The sequence below is a fragment of the Corvus hawaiiensis genome, chromosome W, assembly GCF_020740725.1.
Source record: "Corvus hawaiiensis isolate bCorHaw1 chromosome W, bCorHaw1.pri.cur, whole genome shotgun sequence".
Taxonomy (NCBI): domain Eukaryota; kingdom Metazoa; phylum Chordata; class Aves; order Passeriformes; family Corvidae; genus Corvus; species Corvus hawaiiensis.
The window spans coordinates 2826164-2849998 of NC_063254.1; the positions used below are offsets into that span (position 1 = coordinate 2826164).

At 49.1% G+C, this 23835-nt stretch overlaps 1 long non-coding RNA gene across 1 annotated transcript; it reads left to right on the plus strand.

Moving 5' to 3' along the window:
• The first annotated feature begins 13213 nt into the window (after positions 1 to 13213).
• Positions 13214 to 21835, plus strand: LOC125319338. Its single transcript, XR_007200667.1, has 3 exons — positions 13214 to 13296; positions 19479 to 19893; positions 20924 to 21835. It is a non-coding gene; the product is annotated as an uncharacterized LOC125319338 (long non-coding RNA).
• The last annotated feature ends 2000 nt before the right edge of the window (positions 21836 to 23835 follow it).

Here is a 23835-nt window from a genome sequence, read left to right on the forward strand (position 1 = left end):
GACCCCCAGAGCGGCTCCTAGCCCGTTTGCGTATGTCCCAGCAGAGCCAAAATCGCCCGGATGTCCCTTCTCGGCCGGCGTAGCACCAGGCGTGACTGCACCGAGACTGCCTGGGTGTGGTCCGCTGCCCTCCTTGGTGCTGGACTGTTCTGCACCGCTGCAGAACCGAGCCATCGACCTTTTAATACAGTATCTGCCCTTGCTGACAGAGCTACTGAAAATATCACGGCAGCTGGAGGACCTCCTCAGCTTGCAAAAGCAGCTGCTGCAGAAGCCAGATGCACCCGACCGTGCGGGGTGCGCCAGGCCTGCGCCGCCCCCACCACCCGCGCCGCCCGCGGGAGACGCGGCTCCAAACCAGGAAGTGGCGCGGCCAGCAGCGAACCCGGAAATAGCGCAGCCACGGGAAAACCCGGAAGCGGCGGTGGGAGCGGCCATGCCCCGGCCGGCGGCGGCACCGGACGCCGCCGCAGAGTAAGGGCTAGCAGCGGCGCCGGGCGTTGGTGTGGTGGAAGAGACGAGCGCGGCGCCGGGCGCAGCTGCAGCCCCGGAGATGGGTGCAGCAGCTCCAGTACCGGCTCAGTCGGGACCGGCCGAGACGGCATCCCGTAAAGAGGCTGCTGTTCAAACTGCAGCACAGCTAGCTGTAGTCTGTGCTGTCTGTTCTGCCCCTAGCCAACCTAGCCAATCTGCCCCTCTCCACCCACCTCTGTTCGCTCCCAGTGTCTCAGAGTTGCCTTTGCCTGATGATTCCTCATCGGGAAGTGAGGCAGATGAGGTTCTGGCCCCGGGGCATAAAGCTGCCGTAGCCGGGCAGCACAGGAAAAGGCTGCTCCGGTCTCGCCCCTGGACCTTCCCGGACTGCACGGTAACAGTGCGTCCAACCCACTACAATTGCTTCTTAGAGTCAGTTAAGATGCGAGTGTTGGAGGAGGGTGACTGGAGGTTATTAGAAATCCTTGGAATGCCAAATAGATTTGAGGATTCTGGGGGTAATCGGGGAGCTGTTACACTCCATCCACAGGCTGTGCCAGAAGTTCAGGATGGTAGTGACTCCCCAAAAGGGGAGATCCAAGCTTTCCCAGGGTATAAGGCTCTCCCAGATTCAGGCGAGCATGATAAGCATGAGGTGATTGCTTGGAAGGTTGCACAGGATCTGCAATCCAAGGTGGCACAACATGGGCTAGGTTCTGCTGAGGTTATGCAAATAATAAGGGTGATAAATACAGATTAACTTGCTCCATTTGATATCAGACACTTAGGTCAAATTCTATTTCAACCTGTACAATTTACAGTTTTTGAGAAAACCTGGAGAAAGCTGGCCGACAAGGCTGCATTAGGGAATATGCAGCTCCCTGCTGCCGATCCTAGACGTACAGTGGGAATGGATGCTCTTATGGGGACTGGTCCCTTCTCTGATCCCAGCCTACAGGGTACTTTGTCCTCTAGCGTCCTGCAGCAAGCTCAGCAGGTCGGGATGGCTGCCCTGTTGAAAACCATAGAGTTGCCTGCACCTAGAAAGTGATATACTGAAATAGTTCAAGGGAAATCAGAGTCATTCCTCTTCTTTGTAGAGAAAGTCGTTGCTTCTCTCGAGAAGCAGGTTGAGGATGACGAGTTAAGGCAGATGTTTTTAAGGCAGTTAGTGAGAGATAACGCAAATGAAGAGTGCAGAAAAATCATAGATGCCTTACCAGGAGAACCTGAGCTAACAGACATGGTCGAAACCTGTGCTAAGGTGGGATCTGGGAACCAGAAAAGGTCTGCTTTGGCTGCGTTCCTGCAGCCTGTTCACACATCTTCTGATAGTGAACCAAAGCAACCAAAACAGGCGAAAAAACGGAAACGGCCTAAGCCGAGACAAAAAGAAAACACACCAATCCCCCAGTGCAAGAGGTGTGGCAGGCCAGGGCATTGCTCGGACTATTGTAGATCCCTGACTCATGCCGATGGTCGGACTTTGTCGGGAAACTTCTGCCTGGGTGAAAGGAGGGGGAATTGCTCTCCAATGCAGTCGCTCCCCCAGAGAGTGGCACAGGTACAGACACAGGCCTACCCAGCCACCCTAGAGACGGCACCCACGGATCAGACGGGTTTGACGTCCACACCGCAGCCGCAGTCGTCTTAGACTCTAGCGGTATTTATAAGGTTCCCTTGGATGCATATGGACCCTTAGCCCAGGGATCCAGTGCAATGCTGGTGGGAAAACCTGACGTTGCCCATCAAGGAATCTTAGTTCACTCAGGAGTTATTGATGCTGACTTTAAAGGTCAGATTCATGCTATGGTCTCTACGCAAAAACCCCCTGTAACTATTCCTGAAAAGACCTGCCTTGCTAAATTAGTGCCTTTTAAGTCTTGTCCCCCCAGGATAGAACAACAAACTCACAAAGATAACGGCAGTGGATCTACGGGACTTCCGCAGGCCTTCTGGACTGCAGACATCTCTGACCAAAGGCCACAGATGACATGTACCCTGATCCTGCTGAACACCTGTCCGCCTCGGACTTGGCTTCGAGGTTTGATTGATACGGGTGCTGATGTAACTATCATCTCCTTCTCTCCGTGGCCTCCCTCATGGCCTTTAGCCCCGGTGGGATCAGCCATCGCAGGAGTAGGAGGAACCACACAGAGCTATTTAAGCGAACGGCCTGTGGTGGTGAAGGACTCAGAGGGGCACCCAGCTACAATTAAGCCTTATGTTTCTACCACTTCCCTTAACCTTTGGGGACGGGATGTGTTGGCAGCTTGGGGGCTACGGACTGGGAAAAATTTCTAGCAGGGGTCACTGTGCATGAGGGCGCACAGTATCCTACACTGCCTTTGTGGTGGTTCATTAACACACCAATCCGAGTCAGGCTCTGCTCAGTTAGTTGAATTAAGGGCTGTTATCATGGCTTTCCAATGATTCTCACAGGAACCTTTGAATTTGGTTACTGAAGCTGACTAGCAAAAGCTTTGTATACAATTAATCACTTTACAGTACCACAAAATTAAAATAATCCTGTTATTCTGAATCATTTTCTCTCATTGTAGTCTTCAGGCGAGACACAACTGCCCCGGGCAAAAGTCTGGGTACGGAATTTACTCACTAACCAGTGGGAAGGCCCGCATGAGCTTATCATTTGGGGTCGTGGGTATGCTTGCGTTTCCACAGATACTGAGGTATGGTGGCTACCTGCAAAATGCGTTTGCCCTGACCTACGGCACCAGAGGCAGAACAGGCCACCTCCAAATGATGACCAGAACGCCAACCATCCAAATGGCGACCAGAATGTAGATCATCAGCCTAATGACTCTTCTGATGATGACCAAGATGTCAACCATCAGGCAGATGGTCCTTCTACAAGCAGAGACTGGGATGGTCCTTCCACAAGCAGAGACTGAACTTTAAATTTCTTGTTATGGAGTCAGATAGTTAAAGCCTTAAGGACATATTTAGAATTAATAACTGATGTAAATTTCTATTTAGGATTAATAGTAGAGTTGTTATCTTATAAAACAAAAAGGGGGAATTGTAGATACAAAAATGCTGCTAGTGAGGATTTTCTTGTTATTTTCTAAGTCCGTGAGAGATTTTTCTCTCTAACAGAAGAGGTAGCAGGGAATGTAAACAACCAAGCCACCTGCAACCTTGTAAAGTCTTGTTTATGGTATAGTAGAAAATATTTTGACAATGGATGTTTTAGGATTTTGGCCAATCACCCCCAAGGGGTGGCTGGTCCTTTGTCCAATTAGACTATGAAGAAAAAAGTCTATAAAAGAGTTTGTAAAATAATTAAAGAAATCAATCTTGCTGCACAATTCCTGCCTGCTGGATCTTCTCTCCTCCTCCTCCCTATGGCTGCGGGACACGGTGATATACTGTAGGAACCAGGCCTGCGGTAATATTTGGTGCTGCTCTACGTGATCTGCACTCTCTGACGTGTCCTGCATGCTGCGAGCCAAGCCAAATTCCTCTAGAGGTACGCTGTTCCCCTTCCCCCCCGGGACTGGGAGGTCCGACAGAACTGAGAAATGGCGAACAGCGGCTCACAGAACGATGCTGTCGTACTGGTCTGGAAAGGTGTTTTGTGTATAATGCATACCTCCATTCCTGAAAACTCAGTTCGGGAATTATTAGACTGGGCTACTTTAAAAGGGATTTCCATGGACAGAGATACTGCCCTGGACTTTGCCTTATGGCAGGAATTCGGCTGTGCTGTCCGACACGAGCTCCCGACTGGGGACCCAGCAGCGTTAGAATTATACAAAACCTGGCGGTCGTTATTTTTTCTGCTGACGGACCTTGACTGTGATAGCAGAGCTGGATCGCCAATTTGGTGATGAGTGACGAAGGAATGTCCGAGGGGGGCCCCGCTGACTGGGCTTCCGGGGCAAATGATGGTGGATTCGGAAAAACCCCCCCGGCTCCACAGGCAGAGCCTGTGCCGGCTCACCCTGCACAATCGCAGGACTCCGCAGCCCCCAGGGACCCCGCGCCGGCAGAGGCGGGGGGGTCGAGGCAGCGACATGGCGCACAGCCTGCCTTGCCGTTCGGCTGGGTGGCGGCCACAGCTTATCCAGGGCCGCAGATCAGCGGCTTAGCCAACTGGACCCCCAGAGTGGCTCCTAGCTCGGTTGCGTATGCACCTGGATCTAACTTCTTAGCCGGTGTAGCGCCGGGCGTGCCTGCCCCGAGACTGCCTGGCTATGGTCCGCTGCCCTCCTTGGCGCTGGACTGTTCTGCACAGTTGCAGAACCGAGCCATCGACCTTTTAATACAGCACCTGCCTTTGCTGACAGAGTTACTGAACCGATTCTGAAGGATGGAGCACCTGCTCAGCCTGCTAGAGCAGCGGATGCCTGAGCCCGTGCCGCCCGCGCCACCTGCGCCGCCCGCGCCGCCAGCACCGCCCGCGCCGGCCGCGGGAGATGCGGCTCCGAGCCAGGAAGCGGTGCGGCCAGCAGCGAAACCAGAAGCAGTGCTGCCACAGGAAAACCCGGAAGCAGCGGCGGCTGCGGAGACGCGGCCAGAGATGGCGGCGCCGAGCGTGGCCGGGGAGCGAGAAACAGCAGTGGAAGCGGCGACCGCGCCGAACGCAGCCGCGGTGCAAGAAACAAGCGTGGCGCCGAGCGCGGCCGTAGCCCCAGAGACGGCAGCAGCAGTTCCAGTACCGGTTCGGTCGGGACTGGTCGAGACGGCCTCCCGTAAAGAAACTGCTGTTCAAACTGCACAGCAGCTAACTGCAATCTGTGCTGTCTGTTCTGCCTCTAGCGAACTTAGCCAATCTGCCCCTCCCCGTCCATTTCTGTTCACTCCCAGCGTCTCTGAGTATCCTTTGCCTGATGATTCATCGTTGGGCAGTGAGGCAGATGAGGTTCTGGCCCCAGGTCGTCAGGCGGCTGTAGCCGCGCGGCGAAGAAAAAGGCTGCGCCGGTCTCGCCCCTGGACCTTCCCGGACAGCATGGTAACAGTGCGTCCGACCCATTACAATAGATTCTTAGAGTCAGTTAAGATGCAAGCGTTGGAGGAGGGTGACTGGAGGTTATTAGAAACCCTTGGAATGCCAAATAGATCTGAGGATTCTGGGGGTAACCGGGGAGCTGTTACACTCCATCCACAGGCTGTGCCAGAAGTTCAGGATGGTAGTGACTCCCCAAAAGGGGAGATCCAAGCTTTCCCAGTGTATAAGGCTGTCCCAGATTCAGGGGTGCATGACAAGCATGAGGTAATTGCTTGGAAAGTTGCACAGGATCTGCAATTCAAGGTGGCACAATATGGGCGAGGTTCTGCTGGGGTTATGCAAATAATAAGGGTGATAAATACAGATTTGCTTGATCCATTTGATATCAGACACTTAGGTCAAATTCTATTTCAACCTGTACAATTTACAGTTTTTGAGAAAACCTGGAGAAAGCTGGCCGGCAAGGCTGCATTAGGGAATATGCAGCTCCCTGCTGCTGATCCGAGACAGACAGCAGGAATGGATGCTTTGATGGGGACTGGTCCCTTCTCTGATCCCAGTCTACAGGGTAACTTGTCCTCTAGCGTCCTGCAGCAAGCTCAGAAGGTTGGCATGGCTGCCCTGTTGAAAACCATAGAGTTGTCTGCGCCCAGAAAGCGATATACTGAAATAGTTCAAGGGAAATCAGAGTCATTCCTCTCTTTTGTAGAGAAAGTCGCTGCTTCTCTCGAGAAGCAGGTTGAGGATGACAAGTTAAGACAGTTGTTGTTAAGGCAGTTAGTGAGAGGTAACGCAAACGAGGAGTGCCGAAAAATCATAGATGCCTTACCAGGGGATCCTGAGGTAACAGACATGGTCGAAGCCTGCGCTAAGGTGGGATCTGGGAACCAGAAAAGGCCTGCTTTGGCTGCGTTCCTGCAGCCTGTTCACACATCTTCTGGTCGTGAACCAAAGCAACCAAAACAGGTGAAGAAACGGAAGAGGCCTAAGCCGAGACAAAAAGAGAACACACCAATCCCCCAGTGCAAGACATGTGGCAGGCCAGGGCATTGCTTGGACTATTGTAGATCCTAGACCCATGCCGATGGTCGGCCGTTGTAGGGAAACTTCCGCCGGGGTGCAAGGAGGGGGAATTTCTCTCCGATGCAGTCGCTCCCCCAGAGAGTGGCACAGGTACGGACACAGGCCTACCCAGCCACCCTAGAGACGGCACCCAGGGATCAGACGGCACCCAGGGATCAGACGGGTTTGACGTCCACACCGCAGCCGCAGTCGTCTTAGACTCTAGCGGTATTTATGAGGTGCCCTTGGATGCATATGGACCCTTAGCCCAGGGATCCAGTGCGATGCTGGTGGGAAAACCTGACGTTGCCCATCAAGGAATCTTTGTGCACTCAGGAGTTATTGATGCTGACTTTAAAGGTCAGATTTGTGCTATGGTCTCCACGCAAAAACCCCCTGTAACTATTCCTGAAAAGACCTGCCTTGCTAAATTAGTGCCCTTTAAGTCTTGTGTCCCCAGGATAGAACAACAAACTCACAAAGATAACGGCAGTGGATCTACGGGACTTCCGCAGGCCTTCTGGACTGCGGACATTTCTGACCAAAGGCCACAGATGACATGTACCCTGGTCCTGCCGAACGCCCAACCTCCCCGGATTCAGCTTCGAGGTTTGATTGATATGGGTGCTGATGTAACTATCATCTCCTTCTCTGCATGGCCTCCCTCATGGCCTTTAGCCCCGGTGGGATCGGCCATCGCAGGAGTAGGAGGAACCACACAGAGCTATTTAAGCGAACAGTCTGTGGGTGTGAAGGATTCAGAGGGGCACACAGCTACAATTAGGCCTTATGTTGCTACCACTTCCCGTAACCTTTGGGGATGGGATGTGTTGGCAGCTTGGGGCGTACGGATTGGGACAAATTTTTAGCAGGGGTCACTGTGTGTAAGGGCGCACAGTATCCTACACTGCCTTTGCGGTGGTTGATTAACACACCAATCCGAGTCAGGCTCTGCTCAGTTAGTTGAATTAAGGGCTATTACCATGGCTTTTCAGCGATTCTCACAGGAACCTTTGAATTTGGTTACTGACTCTGCTTATGTAGCAGATATCACCCAACGCTTAGATTGTTCACTTCTGAAGGAGGTGAACAATGCGGCTCTGTTTTCGCTGTTGCAAACCTTGTGGTCTGCAATTCAGGCTCGAGTGCATCCGTATTACATTCTGCACATTTGAAGCCACACCAGTTTACCAGGGTTTCATAACAGAAGGCAATGCCAGGGCTGACATGCTGGCCAACCCTGCGTGGGTAGGGCCTCAGCCTGACAAAATTGTACAAGCCAAGGCATCGCACGGTTTCTTCCATCAAAGTGCACATACCCTGCAGAAGCAGTTTCATTTAACGCCAACCGAGGCGCGCGACATTGTCAGTGCTTGTGCTGACTGTCACGGACTCGCTGCGCCTTTGCCAGCAGGGGTAAACCCCAGAGGGCTAAAAGCCTTGCAGTTTTGACAAACGGATGTAACTCACATCCCTGAATTTGGTCAGCTGAAATATGTGCACGTGTCTATTGACACTTTCTCCTCGGCTATGTGAGCTACTGCTCACACTGGAGAGAAGGGCCGTGATGTCATTGCCCATTGGAAATTGGCTTTGTCAGTCCTGGGCGTGCCAGCTTCTGTGAAAACCGATGATGGTCCTGCCTACGCCTCGGAGAAGACGCAGCAGTTTTTACACCTATGGGGTGTAGACCATACCTTTGGTATCCCACATTCTCCTATTGGCCAAGCCATTGTCGAACGCGCTCATGGTACCTTGAAGCATGTTTTGGACAAACAGAAAAGGTGAATGCATGGAGAAACCCCACAGAGCCGACTAGCAAAAGCTTTGTATACAATTAATCACTTTACAGTATCACAAAATTCAAATAATCCTGTTATTCTGAATCATTTTCTATCATTGCAGTCTGCAGGCGACACACAACTGCCCCGGGCAAAAGTCTGGGTACGGAATTTACTCACTAACCAGTGGGACGGCCCTCATGAGCTTATCGTTTGGGGTCATGGGTATGCTTGCGTTTCCACAGATACTGAGGTATGGTGGCTACCTTCAAAATGCGTTTGCCCTGACCTACGGCACCAGAGGCAGAACAGGCCACCTCCAAATGATGACCAGAACGCCAACCATCCAAATGGCGACCAGAATGTAGATCATCAGCCTAATGACTCTTCTGATGATGACCAAGATGTCAACCATCAGGCAGATGGTCCTTCTACAAGCAGAGACTGGGATGGTCCTTCCACAAGCAGAGACTGAACTTTAAATTTCTTGTTATGGAGTCAGATAGTTAAAGCCTTAAGGACATATTTAGAATTAATAACTGATGTAGATTTCTATTTAGGATTAATAGTAGAGTTGTTATCTTATAAAACAAAAAGGGGGAATTGTAGATACAAAAATGCTGCTAGCAAGGATTTTCTTGCTATTTTCTAAGTCCGTGAGAGATTTTTCTCTCTCACAGAAGAGGTAGCAGAGTTATGTAAACAACCAAGCCACCTGCAACCTTGGAAAGTCTTGTTTATGGTATGGTAGAAAATATTTTGACAATGGATGTTTTAGGATTTTGGCCAATCACCCCCAAGGGGTGGCTGGTCCTTTGTCCAATTAGACTATGAAGTAAAAAGTCTATAAAAGAGTTTGTAAAATAATTAAATCAATCAATCTTGCTGCACAATTCCTGCCTGCTGGATCTTCTCTCCTCCTCCTCCCTATGGCTGCGGGACACGGTGATATACCATAGGAACCAGGCCGGCGGTAATAGTTGGGTATACCAAATAAAATAAAAACTGACAATGGCCCAGCATACACCTCTGCAGAATTAAAAAGATTCATGAGTGAGTGGGGTGCAGATCACATCACTGGTATCCCTCACTCGCCCACAGGCCAAGGTATCATGGAAAGGAAACATCAAACATTAAAAAGACTGTTAGAGCAACAAAAAGGTGGCAATGAGATTGCTGCCCCCATCATAAGACTGTCCAAAGCGTTGTTCATTTTGAACTTTTTAAACTGTTCCTATGAGGAACCTGACCCTCCCATCATGAGACACTTCACAAACTCTGCCAAACATAGACTGAGAGACCTGAGGTCCTAATAAAAGACCCTGACACTTTACAAATACGTGGCCCGTACCCCCTAGTCACCCAGGGTAGAGGCTACGGGTGTGTTCCCACCCCAGAGGGTCCAAAATGGATCCCTGAGAAGTGGATAAAACCCTTTTTGAGACCACCTGCAGATGCCAAGCAAAGGAAAGAAGCTGCCACAGCCTGGAAAAGAAGAAAAACCAAACCACTTAAGAAAAAGACTCCTCCTCCTCCAGGCCTGAAAAACAAACCCTCCCCTTCCCAGTCTTCTTAAATGTGTCTCCCTTCCCAAAATGACCCCTCATTTTTTTTAAAAGAGGGGGAGCCCAAGGGAGCCATTGTTATTTAAGTTAATTGTATTTGTGTTAATTATATTTGTGTTACACTTTTCCTAAAGTTACCACCCTTGACTACGTGATGACCTCCTACCTGCTGCTGTCCCAGCTGCTGCAGCTCCTCCTGTTCACTGGGAGTTCCAGCAGCTGGATTCCTTCCATTATCAAAGACATTGTATGGGTTTTGTTTATAGTGTTGTTAATTTTACTAGCCCTTCCCATTTTTAAGGGTTTGGTTTTGAAATCCCTTAAGTCTTCTCCCTCATTTCAATATAATAAAAAGAGAGGAGATGTTGCTGTGACCCAGCCCACTGCGGGGCTGGGGCAGTGAGATGACAATCAATCCCAGCCCCTCCCCTGGATCGAGTTTCCCCAAGACACAGACTCAGAGAGTGGGTCGAGGGGCAGCTCAGAAGCTTAAGCCACACCCCCCTGGGCGACGCCCGGGTCCAAGCTGCCTCCCCCTGTTCGGGAAATTTCTCGGTTACTCGGTTGTTCATGGGTTCTTTGTTATAACTCCCACCTCTCGGTTTCCCCCATTGGTTCTTGTTGAATTGTATCCTCCCCCTGGCTTGTAACTCATTGGTTGCTTTCCCCTTTCCCCGCAGTTTTCAACTCCCCTATAAAACTGAGGGGAAAGCCTCTCAGCAGGATCCCAGGTTAAGATCATTGCCATGTTCTGGTTGCTAAACTTCTGACAATAAACCTGTTAGAAGTCAGACCAGAACAGCCTCTCTCTTCCTTTACCTCTGAACTAACGTGAGCCGATATCATTGGCTCCTTCTGTGTTTCCTCTGCAAAGAAGCCAGCTAGCTAGCTCAGCCAGCAGCGCCTATACTGATGCCAAAGTCGCTTCAGCGACGCACAGAAGTAACGCAGCTGGACTCTCTCTGATCGAGGGCACGCCAGAGCTCGTGCAGCGAGCACTGAACTGTGCTAGTACTCGGCGATTTATTTTCTTTCGTTTTCCCTGGCACCATTCTCACACCTCTTGAGACCCTGAACCGCAAGGCAGGAACTTGGGGAGCTAAGTCCCGCCCATCATAGGAAACTATATGGTTCACAACCACCTGAGGAACCAGTGGATAGACGAGTCCTGCACTAGGGGAGGCACAATCCTATGCACCAGTACATGCTGGAGGCCCATCAGCTGGAAAGCAGCTTTGCAAAATAGGACAATGTGCCCTTGCCGCAAAGGCGACCAAGGATATCCTTAGCCCAATATAGAGGAAAGCAGGGTTTATATATGTTACAAGACAGTTGTGTGGGCCATTCAAAGTGGTCACTGTCCCTAAGAGTGCAAAGCACCACATACCACCCTTGGGCAGCTTTGGGGGCACTGCCTCTTTTTCTAAAAGTCTCCTATCCAGCTTAACGCAAATCCTACTATCTTGAGCCCTCAGGCCAGCAGCGCCGAAGGCACGCTTTGTATTTAATTTCCTTCCGGGAGACGTGCAGCTTAGAAATGTCTACAATGGAAGTGGGATTTCAGGGAACAATGTAGAGCAACTTCAGTTGGTTTTTCAAAATGTCCTGAGAAGTTAAGGCCAGGCCTGCCCTGCCCTGGCCAAAGCAGTCATTTGACTGGAGGGAGCAGCACCAAAAAGGCACAGGCACCTTTGGGGTGGACTTGATGCGGTAACAAATAACAAGAAATAGTACTCGTAACTACTACAGCCTCTTCTGCGACCTCGTATCCCGCCCTCAAGGTCGCAGCACTACACGGGGCAGATCCCTCCGCGCCCCGCGGGCACCAGGTCGACGAGCGCGGACCCGCCAAGGGGGCGGGGAACGCGAAAACGACAGGCGAGACAGCAAATCGAGACGCGGGCGACGATCCGTCGGCCCAATGGGCGTCGCGGAGGGCCTGGCTTAGTGGAGGAAGTGTCGGGGCGGACACGGGCGTTGTCCTTGGCTGACGAGAGTATTGGGCTGCTGGTCTCTCGCTCTGCTGGCGCCACTACTGTCTTCGGAAAGATCATCGGCGAGGTGTTTCCCTGGTATCGTCAGCGACGAGGACGAGGAGGTAGCCGCGGCTTTGCTCTGTGCGCGGTTCCTCTTCCCTTCCCCCCTCCCTCTCCCGCGCTCGCGGGCGTCTGAGCCGAGGACACCCGGTGCGCGGTGCCCGGGCGCGTGGTACGGCGGGTGGCGGCGCTGCTGCTGCGGGTGGGTGGAGGGACGGACGGGGCCTCTTTGGGTTGTGGCGCTCTCTACTGCATCATCCCCTAAGCTTGTTCGGTGCCGCACCCCCACCCCTTCGGCTGCCGCGGCGCGTACTGGGTTGCTGGTATTGTCCGGACTCGCCTCGGATGCCACCCCCACCGTGTCGTGTGCGCGCGTAGAGAAGGGCCTCCGACGGTAACTTGGTCTCAATGTGTTTCGTAATAGCATCGAAGAGGTTTCGCAGCTTCGCTGTGCTAGGCTGTGGTTCTGAACCCCCAAACTGGATTATTAGGGCAAGGAATTACGGCTTTCTCTAGTTTTTCTTTAAAAAAAAAAAAAAAAAAAAGTTAGAAAGGGGTCATCCTGTAGGCTTCAGAAGCTTTCCAGATCTTCTTTCTGTGGGGAACTGGGACCGTGATAACAGCATGCTTGCGAGGGTTACAGGTGCTGGTGCTGGGAACGAGAGTGAGCTGCTTAGACCGGGGGGAAAACAATGCAGCCGTTGCCTATGCGATGTTAACTTTAAGGTAATATCCCGTATGATTTAGTTATTAAAATGCTGAAGGTTAACAGTTAAGGATGCCTTCTGCTTTGGAAGGTAGTGTTTGCGTGCAATGTAGAAGACAGACTGGTCCTATGCACTTGCAGGCTTCCTGTGATTATATGTTTGTTCAATGCTTGAGCTCCCTGTACCGTGGAAAGTGAATGGCTACTGCTCTTCCACTTCACTAACCTCTTTGCTGATTCAGTCAAGCCATTTGTCTCCTGCCTCTGTGTGGACCACATCCAATAGAAGAACTGCTGAGGAAACAAATCAGCCCAAACTAAAACATACTGAAGGTTGTTAATAGCAAATAGTGGCCCATCTCCTTGCTCCCATCGTCTTGCATGACGAATACCAATTCTGGAGGGGGCTCTGGAAATATGTTGTATTTTGGATATAGAAAGCATTACTATCATGCAAGAAAAATCAATGTTCGGGCTTGTGTTTTGGGTATCTGGTAATCTGCTTCTGTAGGAGTTCAGTGGGGCAGGTTGATTTGCATAAGCTATTACCTTTCTCTGAAGCCGGTTATGTTTTAACTGTTTGCTCTTCCTCCAGTGCCGTGCGTTCCGTGATCTTTCACTGCAATCTGGGACACTTTTCCTAGTCATGCCTAAGGAGCCAATTATTGGGTTGTCTGAAGCAGAAGGTTCTGGTGAATCTGTAAGTACTGTGTGAGCTTTCTGTATGCTAAACTGTACCTGTAGATAGTTTCTCATTTACTAGACTCTTTCCCATCCCCCCTTTCCTTCTCGATAGGGCACAGTAGGCTACTTTGGGTTTTGTGGTGCTATAATCTTTTGCCTCTAGCTTGTAATGGAGTTGAGCTTTTTGACTAAAAACAGTGATAAAAAGCAGTGCTCATCCCTGGGTATGTACTTCTGGTGCAAAATGCAGTGTTGTTTTGGAGTGCAGTCAGGTGCCTATTGTCATGGTTTAGTGTACGAGTAGTTGTATTTCTAATGCAGGGAAGAGGGCTTGGGGTTATTGGCAGGTCAGGGGCAGGGAAGGGCAAAGCTGGTTGAGAGGTGCTGGATGCTTTTCTTTTAGCTATGAAAGTTAAGTTCAAAGACTTTGTAAACCCATGCAAAAGGCAGCCTAAAGTTTATTTTCCACCAGGATTGCTTATGTTGCCTGAATACACAATGGGGGCTTTAACCCAGAGACAAATTCAGCTTCAGTGGCTGTTTTTTTGATTGTTGCCATCTATCTTAAAAAAAATTGCCTAGCTCTCTTTTGCCACTATACTGTGCATAATTGGTCTTTGTAGCTTTGCGTGGAAAGCATCAGTTGCTAGTTGAATTGCTAGGAATTTCCTAGCTGCTTTCTCTGGGTGGTTCTCTGCTCTCGTTCATTCCCTTCCTGCCCTCTCCCCTCTTTGTGTGTTCTTTTTTTTTTTTTATTTTACTTATTTATGAGTTTGTACTTCCTTCTCCAGCTTCTTGGGCATGTAATGATTGTTGGCGAGATGTGTGTTGCTCACCTGGGCCTGACCAATGGATTCCGGATGGTTGTGGATGAAGGGCCCGAGGGTGGGCAGTCTGTCTATCATATACATCTACCTATTCTGAGTGGCCGTCAGTTGGGCTGGCCACCTGGCTAAGATTTTGGCATTGCAAGAGTTGCTGCACGTGTACAAATTGCCACTGAATGGATTTCATCTGTTGCCTGTCAATCTAGCAGCTTTCGGTGTGTAATTTTTTGTGCCGTGTGTCTGTGGAAGATAATAAAAGCCTTGAGCAGCAGTTGCACAATAAAGATTTGTCATGGGGATATCATCTCCGTCTTGCGCGTCTTACTGAGGGGAAGTAGTTCTGCAAGATCAAACGGTGTCTCCCTGGACTGCAAGTATGTGCAATATTTCAGCCTGTTAAGAGCATTCCATAGATAGTGATTTTCCTGTTCATTTGAAGCGTGGTGCTGGAAGCGCTTAGCAGTCTCATGCATCTTGTAGGAAGCAGAGTCTTAGCTCTTTGGCAGAGGTATGTCAACGTACAGAAAGTCCGTGTAGGCTGCGGCTACAACTCTAGAATATACTGTATGTGAGGCTACAGGCATGTCATCCAAGTGGTTTTTCAGCATGGTGCAATGTGTTGGAAGCATCCACCTCCTGTTGCAGTGCTTTATCAATGGCTGTGTCATAAGACTTGTGATATCCATTTTCTGGTGAGGAGGGATATGGTAGGAGAAAGCAATGGGTCTGACTGGCAGCTGTGGTGCTTCCATAGCACAGTGGAATCTCTCTTTTGTCAATTTGGGTCAGCCATCCTGGCTCTGTCCCCTCCCAACCTCTTGCCCACCCCCAGCTTACTGGACTGTGTGGGTGGGGATGGTTGGAGCGACAGCCTCCATGCTGTGGAAGCAGTGCTCCACAGTAGCTGAAGCATTGATTTTTATCAACACCCTTCTATTTTCAACTGCAAAGCAGAGCACTTTGTGGCTGCGATGGGGAAAGTTACCTCCATCCCAAGCTAGACCGAAACCAAATCTCCATTGCAGTGAGACAGCAAACTTCAGCTTGCTTTAACAGCTATTAAAAAAGGGAGATGGGCATGGGAAAGCCAGGCAGTCCTTCATTGCCCTTGAACCCTATGTTACTGAGACAACCTGAGGTGCCCAGTGAAAGGCATCTTCATTTCTTCAAGATCCCCAAACAATTGGGTGAAGTTTGGTGACGCGGGCGTGTAGGTAACCCACAGACTTCACCTTTATTTAGTCATCCTGGGGGAGGAGATAGAAATGATTTCCCTGAAGTAGATGGAAAGTGCTCTGGTGCAGTGTTTGCTTACTGAATGATTAAGGTAGGTACATTCTATGGTTCTGTCTCTGTAAACTCCCTAAGGTATCTAGAAGACGTTCCCACTTCGAGGGGGCAGGGGGATTTTGGAGAAGCTAGGTATTGCCCATACATTCTGAGAGAATGGGTGATTGCTATAGGCTTTAGAAGTCTGTGGTGCCTGGTGGAATTTTGTCTTGCCTTGCAGGCAAGGTTTTTGATACTTTGCTCCAAACTGAAGAGAGCCAAGCATTATGAAACCGAGATCCACTGAAGAATTGTAGGATCCTAGACCAGCCCAGGTGTGAAGGGACCTTGAAAGATTATCTGGTCCAGCCTTTTTATGGGAAAGGGAGCCTAGATGAGATTATCTAGCACCCTGTCCAATCACATCTTGAAAACCTCCAGCAATGGGGACTGGTGCAATTTATGCCTATTGTCCCTTGTCTTCTCCATGTGGCTCCTTGTGAAGAGAGAGCTTCTGTCCTCTTTGTACCCTCCCTTTAAGTACTGGAATACTGTGAGGAGGTTCCCCCTGAGCCTATGCAGGTGCCTAACATTTTGCAACCAATTCCTTTGTCATTGCTAGCCTTCATTCAGCCCATAGCTGCTTTTAGCTTTACGATCGTGCCAAGCCCATTTGTCTGAGAACTTAGGACTTGGGCTTATTCCATGCTTCTGTAAATAGTCAGTGCTATTGCTTGCCATCGTGCTGACTACACCAACTAGTACAAATGGGTGTTTTAGTTTGCTTAAAGAATCACTGGCAAAGGTATTGGCCAAAGCAGGTTTGATATAAAAGTGAAAGCTCAACAAAGTTCATTTGCAAGGTTCATTTTACTACTACTAAATAGTTAAACCACACAGAGAAAAAGCAAACTAAAATTTAAACCAAAATCAACACCAAAATTATCCATGTTGAGGCTGGAGGGGGAAAAGGGAGGAAAGAATAAAATGAATAAGGAATACCCTCCCGTTGAGTCTCCATGTGGCTACTTGTGAAAAGAGGGCCTCTGTCCTCTTTGTAGCTGCCTTTTGAGAGCCAGAATTCTGTGATGTCATTTTTCTTGAGCCTTCTCTTTTCCAAGGGAGAAATGACCCAGCTCCTTCAGGATTTCCTCATATTCTCCAGCCTTTTGATAATCTTCATTGCCCTCCTTGGGACCCTCTCCAGTCTGTCTGCCTCTTTTTTTTTAATTCTGGGGACCAGAACTGGACACAGCACTCCAGGTGCAGCCTGCAGGGGTGACCTCTGTGAGAAGAGGCCAGGGTCTGCCCTGTGAAGGACACAGCTAGTTCCTGACAGCTAGGCACTGAAATCCCCAAGAGCCAAAGCTAAGCAACTCAGCAAAGCTGGTGGCACCCCTGTGTAAGCATATTTAAGAAAGTGCTAAATTCTGTCCGGGGCAGGTACTTCCCTGCTGCCCTTAGATCTGGCAGGTGGCTATGTCCTGAAGGAACTTTTTGATCTTATTTTCTCCTCCTGTCTTGTTGAGGAAGGGTGGTGAGAGAACAGCTGGGTGGCCCCCTGGCAGCTGGCCAAGATCTGGCATCATAAAGCCTAAAAGGTGTATTCTTCTATGTAAAAGGGGGTTGGTGGTTTAGAGATTTTAGGAACAGGAAATTTTGGAGCTAGGAAAGTCTGGTCATATCTGGGATTCCAGTCACTTTGAGAGGGGGGAAGTTTAAATGGAAAAAGCCTTCTTTCTGAGCAATACGATGTTGTTCTGAGAAAAAAGATCTAGTGTCCTTTTTTTCTCCCTTGGTAATACAATCGGCAAAGAACTGGAACTCTTGCATGCAAAGGGATGAAAATTTGCAGAGCCTGTTGGGTGCTGTGTGTGTGCGCGCTGGAAACCCAGGACCAGCTATAAAAGGTCATGGAGGAGATGTAGGGTTTGTCTGGCTAAACTTGATTAAGACGGGGCTTTAGGGAAGGCAATGCCTTGAAGATGTGAACAGTAAAAGGACAATAATTAAGGCTGGTGATGTCGTTCCCGACCTTTTTTTTTGGAACTGTTATGACTGAATGTTGATTTGACTGAAGGGCAGCTACCAATCCATCTTCTATAAGTGGAATTTCAGCAGCAAAGGACACCCAAAGCTGAGAATCAGGCACCAATGGTGCTGCATTGGGTGTGGCTGAGATGGAGTTCCTTTCCACACAGGAGCTCTCACAGTGCCGTGCTTTGCATTGGTTGCTAGAAAGGTGTTGATAACACCCCAGTGTTTTAGCTACTGCTGAGCAGTTCTGGCACAGCATCAGCACTGTCTCTCCCACATTCAGCCCCAGCTTCATTAGGCTGTGGGTGGGCAAGATCTTGGGAGGAGACACAACCAGGACAGCTGACCCAAATTAGCCAGATATTATTCCATACCATATGACATCAGGTCAGATATAAAAGCTAAGAAAAGGAGGAGGAAGCGGGGGCATTTCTTATTTACAGTGTTTGCCTCTTGGCGCAACTCTTATGCACGCTAAAGCCCTGCTTCCCGGGAAGTGGCCATGCAGCACTTCCTGATCGTAACTAGATGATAAATATGGGAGGTTTTTCCCTCTACTAGTTTGCACGCAAACTTTCGCTTTTGTTTTAGTAAACTGCCTTGATGCCTTGAGAGGCCTCCTAGAAACAGAGACTGGACAGGAGTAAAGGATTAAAAGAGGTATTTATTTGAAAGGCCTTCAAAGGTACACCCTGGGGAGCCTGAAGCTATTCTCAAAATGGACCCCAAGATGGACCCCAGGTCACAAGTTCTTCACTCTTTTATAGGTTTGGTTCATTTGCATAGCAGGGTTAATTCTCCAATTAAAGCTTCAGTTTTCCCCTCAGCTTGCCCCCCCCTTAGCGGCTCTTTGGTTTATACTTTTGGCCTCAGACAGTCTTGGTGTCCTTGGAAAGTAGGGCCGGAGAGGCTTTGTTATGTCTACCTACCATGAGAGAGCAGAAATTAACAGGCGGCAAGAAACTTCAGAGTCACACACCAAGCAGTACAGAATTTGAAAAATAAAAAGGTTAAAACCTAAGGCATCAGCCTCATCTCAACCTCCGAGTTGTTTTTAATCTTATTTTCTCTCCCTTGTCCAGCTGAGAAGAGGGAGTGATAGAGCAGCTCTGTGGGCTCCTGGCATCCAGACATAGTCAACCCACCACAGTCATTTTTGGCACCCAACATGGGCCAAGACAACAGCAGTTATATATCTTGCATGGTAGAGTAATAGGAGGTATTGAGTAGCAAGCTCCTGTGCGGGACATGGAGTTTGTCAGGTGCACCGTTTATCTCTGTTTTGTTGAGTTTGGGAACATGTTAATACAAACAATGGCTCTGTGCTTTGCTGTGACATTAATGGCTTTGTTGTGCTGGGGGAGCTATTTTCTGGGGACGATGAGGGAATACCTCTCTCACTCCCTACCTAGGACTGATGTGGATTGTTTCAGAATGCAGGCTCCCATGTTCCTTGTTCATCCTTATGTAAGCTGTTCAATACCATTAATACTTTAAACCATGCTATTGCTCAAAACACCATCTTAGGTCTTGAGAGACACATTTTGTGGCGACATGGTACCCCAGAAAGAATGGAATCAATGAGGCTTGTTTTTGAAATAACCTCATAAACTCTTAGGCAAAGAAACATGCGCTGAGTGGATATATCACATCCCCTATTATCCACAAGCCTCTGGAAAGGTCGAGAGGTATGGTGGACTGCTGAAGACTATGTCAAGAGGGTTAGGCAATGCGGCATGGAAGCATTGGGATGCAAATTTAGCAGAAGCCACTTGTTGGGTTAACACCAGAGGATCTCCTGACCACACTGGTCCTGCCCAAACAAAACCACTACATACTGTGGGAGGAGATAAGGTCCCTTTACTACACACTGGGAAGTGGCTGGGGAGGTCTGTGTGGATTTCTCCTCCCATGGGAAAAGGCAAACCCATTTGTGGGATTGTCTTTGCTCAAAGACCTAGGTGTACTTGGTGGGTAATACAGAAGGATGGGGATACCTGGTGTGTGCCTCAAGGAGATTTAATCTTGGGTGAAAAATAATCTGTGTGTAAATTGTCTGTTGCAGGAAGTAAAGTAGCAGGAGTGACATGAACCAATGAAGAGTCAATTTTTGCGAGGAGAGTGCAACGATGACCCAGGCAGGGCCGGTGTTGGGACCTAACGATCAAGTGTGCTGCTTGTCCTGTCCTGAGCACCCATCTTGATGGAATGGAGCCCAAGTTGCAGCCTGTTGGAAAAAGATCCGTGGACTCCGGCGGGGGGAGGAAGAAATTGCAGTCCAGCCAATATGGTTGATAAAAGCAAGCTCCGTTTATTAGCAATCCAGAGGCACTTATATAGTATACCAGCTTGTTAACTCTTAAGTGGCTTAAAACTTATCCAAGCGCATTTCTGCTTCTACATAATTGGACTACATTGGCAAGCTTCTACAGTTATGTTATGATTAAAAGAATTCAGAGTTCACCCTCCCTTCTCTCCTGGTCAGTACATCTTATCTGCACAGCTGCTTCTCTTCAAAACTCCCTTTTTATTTCTCAGGCCTGTTTCTCACACAGGGATTTTCTCATGGAGAGAGTTTCTCACACTAACCTTTGCTTGCAAGCCTATTGCTTGTACAGTTCTTTTATTGATCCCATAATTCTATCAATGATCCATGTCCCTGATCCTCTAACCATTTCCCAACAGCAGCCTCTTTTTGAATATCTGTAGGAGCGGAGGAAGCCCATGAAATGGGAAAATAATATCTATCAGTGAAAGGATGGGGGACAGTAGTTAATGAAAATGCATGCATCTATGTGTTGCCTATAAAGATGGTTTAAGCATGAAGTTTAGGTTGTGTTTGTAAGAAGGGATTTCAGTAATGACAAATAAATACAATGGAATAGTTAGAAGATATATAGAGATATAGATAGATATATACACATAATTCTGTGGGATCTGAGTATGATGCAAATGGTATGAAGTAAGGGGTGGAGATTGTACTGGGTGTGGCTGAGATGGAGTTCATTTTCCCCATAGCAGCCCTCACCGTGCCATGCTTTGCATTGGTAGCTAGAAAGGTGTTGGTAACACCCCAGTGTTTTGGTCACTGCTGAGCAGTGTTGGCACAGCATTGGTGCTGTCTCTCCAGCATTCTGCCCCCCATCAGTAGGCTGGGGGTGGGCAAGATCTTGGGAGGCAACACAACTAGGCCAGCTGACCCAAAATGGCCAGAGGGGTATTTCGTAGCATATGATGTCAGCTCAGCTATAAAAGCTACATAATAAAGGAGGAGGAAGGAGGCACATTCGTTATTTATAGCGTTTGCCTTTTTGGAGCAACTGCTACACATGCTGAAGCCCTGCTTCCCGGAAAGTGGCCATAAAGCTCTTGCTGATGGGAATCAGGGGATAGAATTATTTTCTTTTTCCTCTTTGCTTGTTGGCATGCAAACTTTCTCTTTTGCCTTAGTAAACTGCCTTTTCTACACTTGAGAGATGTTTTTCATCTTTTTTTCTCTCCCCTGTCCAGCTGAGAAGTGGGAGTCAGAGTGGATTGGTGGACATCTGGCATACAGCCAAGGTCAACCCATCACAGATGCTTTGTATACTGTCCAGGTGTCACAGGAGAAGAATCAGAGATCAATCGGACAGATCTGATCTAGTAGTTAGTTTACTGAGCTCTAATCAGTAAATTTATGTACATAAAATTTTTAATAATTACAGATGGATTGTCAGTCAATAGCTATTTGCTACACTTAATTTCAGTATGGTATTGTTGGGGGTTTTGGGAGTTCCCCTTCTGGTTTTTTTTCCCCCTCTTGAAGAATTTTCCCCATATATGTTGCTGGGGGCGACAAATTGCTGGGTATTTGGGGAGGACAAAGGACCTAGCCACTGAGGGTGTGGTCCAACGGGCTACTCGCTTTCACCTGGGTGTGTGGGCGGTTGGTGCTCCGAGTTCAGACAGAGAGAGAGGCTGCTTCCATCTCGTCAGCACTGCAGGCTTTCTGCTTTCAGCTGCCTTCTTTCTACCAGAGAAACCCCAGGATTCCCAAACCCGCCTTTCCCTGCCCCTGCTGCTGCGTTCGAGCCTTCGCTACTCTGTAGCGCCTGCATGTCCTGCCTGCCGAGACCTCCCAGGGTCCCCACCGCAGATCTGGAGTTCAATGCATCTTGTCTGCCATCCGGGATTTGTGCTTGTCCCTGCTGTTCCAGCCTGCTTTTCCCGAGGGTCTGGCCGGACACCGGGATCGGCTGCCCAGGGGGTTTGTGAAGCCTTTGTTCCATCCCTCCTCAGGACCCCAAGCCGTCATTGCCGCATGCTCCCCGAGCTTGCTCCGGAGCGCTCCCTGTAGCTGCGGGGGAACCATCACACCTGCCCTGCTCACCAGGAGCCGCCAGCGCCCCTGCCAGCTGCGAGCGGAACTGCACCCAAGGGGAAAGGGCCTGACAGCCGAGAAGGCTGGGACTGGGTTTGTGGTTCTGTTTGCTGTTACTGCCATAGTTATTGTTGTTTGTTTGCCTTGTTATACATATATATAATAGTAAAGAACTGTTATTCCTATTCTTCATACCTTTGCCTGAAAGCCCCTCAATTTCGAAATTATAATAATTCAGAGGGAAGGGGGTTGCATTTTCTTTTTCATTTCAAGGGAGACTCCTGCCTTCCTTGGTAGATACCTGTCTTTCAAACCAAGACAGGTATACAGAGATTATCGCGTAAACTTATGCTTATGTCGCTTAGCCACCCATCGATGCCTGCTGTCAGGTAAGGGATCTCTCAGCCTCGAGGAGTAACCTTGAGAGGTGTCCCTACTCGAGGGAAGATCACTGCTGCGCAGCCAGCTGGTATGGAGGGAGAGCTCAAAGGACCTTGATTACTGCACATATTAATAGCGTCAAGTGGTTTACTCGTAGTTAGATTTTCTGTGTTCATGCAGTTTTGGCCGCTTATCAACTGTCAGAGACTGAAATAGTTCATGCCTCAAACATAGGTATAAAGTTTTGCTCATTATAACAAAACTGTATAAAGGAGCTATCGAAGCCCACCCTTCCCTAAAGAATGCTTGACTGGAACTTTGGACTGAAAGTCAAACTGCTGAGATTAGATAAAGGGAAACCCATTCTTCAGTCATCTCAGGCCCGGGAGAAGTAAACAAGTATACAAGGAAAAGATTGAGAGTCAAACTCAGCAGCTGTGCTAATGAGAGGAAAGATGTGTGCTAATGTCTTTACAGACAATTTGATGGGTGTTAACATCTTTGAAATGGGTCTTAATGCCTCTACTAACTTTGGGCAGCAGGTTCCTTACCGGGCCCAGACAGCTCGGCTCCTGGAAGAGACAGGTGGGTCTGCACAAGCCTGAACTTCTGAACTTTGGGGTAAAACAGTAGGTTCAAGGGGGGGATATGGGGTAGGCAGTTCAGGAAGGCTGTACCTTCCTAGTACCTCAGCCAATGGGGAAAGGAAGAGGGCAACATGCGGCCAGGAGTTAGGATAAAAGGGAGGCTGTGCCCTCTGAAACTTTAAGAGAGAAAACCCGCAGGCGTGTACCCCAGTAGACTCTCTCCCTTTATTCGAATAAAGTAACAGGACTCCTCTGCCTCCTTTTTGGACATAAACCTCTGGCATTGGTGGATTTTTCTGACAATTGGGAGCTCGTCCGGGATCTTTCCACCATCTGGGTCTGGCATGCAGCAAGAGGAGCTTGAGGCGTGCCTCACCTATTTTCAGTGACCAGCTTCCTTCAGCGCTGGCTGGCACTGGGTGATTGATTGGGTACCTGAGACTGTCCAGGAGACAGATGAGAGGCAGACCAGGGAACTCCGTGATGAGTCCACAGGAAAGGACCACTGGACATGAATGCCCAGAGGGGGCAGTAAGGGAAAGTTGAGAAGGGTCTCAGCAAATCTCACCGGTGAGTACAACTTCGGGGAGTAAAACATGGCAGGACGCCTGGGGTGGGCAAGAAAGGAAAGTCGAAAAAGGGTCTTGACTGTTACAGTGGGGATTACTGTAACACGCATATATCAAACCAGGAGTCCCGTGGAAAAGAAATATATATATATGGACGGATTCTTGGTAGATGTTTCAGAGATGTTTATTTCTCCAGCCGCATGGCCAGAGCTCTGCCGAGGAACTCTCACAGTCTGGACCCAGGGTCCTTGCCCGCGCAGGGAAACACAAACCAACCAATCGGGAACGAGGCTGACCAGGGGCTAGGGAAACCCCGTGCCTCCCCTCAGGGCCCCTCTCCCAGGGCTACATGGCAGGGGGGGGAGACCCTGACATTTCACCCATTTATTTTTAACAAAAGATGTAAAACTTAACATTGAAAACAACAAGGACAGTTTCAAAACAAAACAAGCTACCCTCCTGAGTCTTTAAATGTCCAAACAGATTCTGTGGAACATCTTAAGGCTGACAGAAGGGAGACAGAAC